Genomic DNA, 2,859 nt, shown 5'->3' with positions numbered 1-2,859 from the left:
CCAGTAGCACCTTATTGGTGCTACTGGCACAATAATTGGTGATGTGTTCAATACTTATTTAAAACTATATACCAGTTGTATATAGTTTTAATGTTCTGCTGGTAAACCTGCGATCCATCCATCCATTTCCTGCTACTTATCCAATTCAGGGTTGTGGGACAAGAGGTGGGGCACACTGTGGACATCTTCCACAGGGCCAACATAAAACAATCAGAAAATAATCTTTCACTCTCCACACTGAGTGTGTGACAACGAGGATGTTTACTTCAACTCACTTCACTACTCCCAATAGGATTATATTTCCTTTTTTGTTTGTTTTTTTTCCCCCAGACCCCAGAGCAGACTGCTGAAAGATTCATCAATAAGAAAAACCGAGACTTTAAAAAATCACTGGCATACTCTAAGAGACAAAGTTAAACCAAACAAATGTTTTGTGTCTATTGTAGGACCTACATGAAGCTGCTAATCAATTTCCTTGTTAACAAAACTATTTCATAAAATGAGGGTTGGGCCCTTTTCCAGTTCAGATTCATGTATATGTTAAAAACAACATCCTCTGATATTATAGGCACTGATCCAACATAGTTGCTAAGGTCAAACACTTGACTGACTTCTATGAACAGCCATTTTTCTTGAAATACTAACCTTTGTCAATAATGGGACATTTAATAGTGTCTCCTCAGAGGGGTTCACTATCAGTGAGGTTCAACAAAGCCAGTGTTCCAGTCTAAATCATCCGGACTTTAAACCACAGCTAGAGAATGCAAATCACAATAGTCTTATCAACGTTCACGGTGAAGACCAGCGTTCTGCCTCAGACTCTCTGCACATTCACACAAAAGAGGCCTTCATGGGTCAAGAGACATTTATTCTGTACAATGATCAGTGTGACTGCTGCCTCCTCAGATGACAACAATGACGATTGTTACGGTTTCAGATAGAAAACAACACTGGTCCAGGAGGGTCAAACAATGATTTTAATGAACGCTGTCAAACAATCAGCATCGATCTCCTCCTAACAATACACCAGCAGTTGTTTTATAGCATCAGGGTATTATGACGCCCCCTCTTGCGTCAAGCAGATACAACACATGCATAAGTTTCAAAACCACAAACGTTCTGTTCTGACTATTGTCAAATTTGTACGTGTTTGTTTTGTTTGGTTAGTGCACTGGCCCTTTAAGAGAAGGGCATGGTCCGTGTTCGGACAGGGGAAGCGTAAGAAAGACTCAGACAATCGACTGAATGTGATCTATGCTGTGAAAGGCTGATAAAAGGGCATTCCCTGTGAGTATGCATTACTGTTTGGCACTTTATGTTGATTAATAGCAGTTAATCAGATCCTGTATTACGCGTGCTAATTTATGGTTCATAGACAGTTGTTTGGTGTTAGCATTAGCACTTGGTCACGCAGCTCCTCAAGTAATTATTTTAATTTGTCACTCATATACACTGTATTTTGTTGTTACAGTGTCACACCTGCCATATAAAGCAAAGTCTAAACCCACTCTGGTGTCAGTGACTTTTGTGTGGAGGTGTTTAACTCCTGGATAGTAGAAAGTGGTTCTACGAGGCCAGTACACGTTCTGTTAACGACTTCTGACACATTTGAAAAGAACATTTTCTCCACGCCAGCTGCTTCCTGTAGCTCGCCTTGCTCTCGCTTATCTCTGGAACATCAGACGCACGTCCTGCAACAAACGGTCACTTATGCAGGCACAAAATGCAGTTACAAGCAAAATATGTCTGAACTCTTACCTACAATATGAGTCTACCTATTGTGTGTGTGTCTCGACCTCTAATGCACTGTCTCACCTCACCAACTAAAGCTCATGACCTCTTACCAGACAGAGCCACTCTCACATGTGTAACAATCTAACTGAAACTATCTGTGTAATATATTGAATAAATGCTTTAATGAAATGCCACTACTCAAAGCTTAATAAAAGGATATAAACGAATAAAAAATAATAATGAATAACATGGCATGTCTGTTTTGTAAGCGTGTCGGCAATCCTTCCATAGCTCTGAGTCACTTACACAATAGATCGTTTGGACGAAGCGTCTGACCTTCAATTAACTGACTGAGCTTCAACTCTATAAAAGGCACAAACTGCAGCATGTGTATAAAAATAGTTATAACTGCACCTGGAATAAAGGTTAATATGGTGCCTGTATGTTTAAACACCTTAATAAAGCTCTCTGTTATATTGTTAATGCTGGAGATTATATTGTAGCAGTAAAATAATAGAATAATAATATAATAGACTAATAATAATAATAGATCAAATTGTGATTAGAAACCATCCCTATGTCTGGGGTGTGTCACATAAAAAATAAATGTCCACTGCCCTTCATTCAGTCTTTGTCATTCAAGCTTTGGTCCAGGGAGCTTCTGATACCAGGACTGTGCTGGTTTGAGCAGAGATGTCTGATGCCATTAATGGGATCTGCTGGAACCTCACTCAGTCTGGTTAGATTACTACGAGGACCATTATCTTCACCTTTCACATCTTCTCTGGGTCCTCAGATCTCGGTACTTCTTAACTTCTTGTGTTATTATTGTTGCTATCACTGTGTATAGCTACATCTACCCCTATGGCCGTCTCGCAGCTTTTGGCTGGAGGTCAGGCAGATGACAGTCAGCCGCTGAGCTCCTCATAGCTTCCTCACAGATCCCAAACCTGAGCGCTGGAGCTTTCATTTTTCCTTTAGCCTGTTGTTTGCTGGATTGTTCAGACCTCTGTTTGAGTTATGAGCATGTCCTTCATTTTTCTACTTTCTATAATCAAAATATTGAGGTTACAACATAATATTTTGATTTATTCTTTAGATTTCATTAAACTCTTATACTGTGCA

This window comes from Neolamprologus multifasciatus, chromosome 23, assembly GCF_963576455.1.
Source record: "Neolamprologus multifasciatus chromosome 23, fNeoMul1.2, whole genome shotgun sequence".
Classification (NCBI taxonomy): domain Eukaryota; kingdom Metazoa; phylum Chordata; class Actinopteri; order Cichliformes; family Cichlidae; genus Neolamprologus; species Neolamprologus multifasciatus.
The sequence above is the reverse complement of the archived record's forward strand: the minus strand, read 5'-3'. Positions refer to the sequence as shown.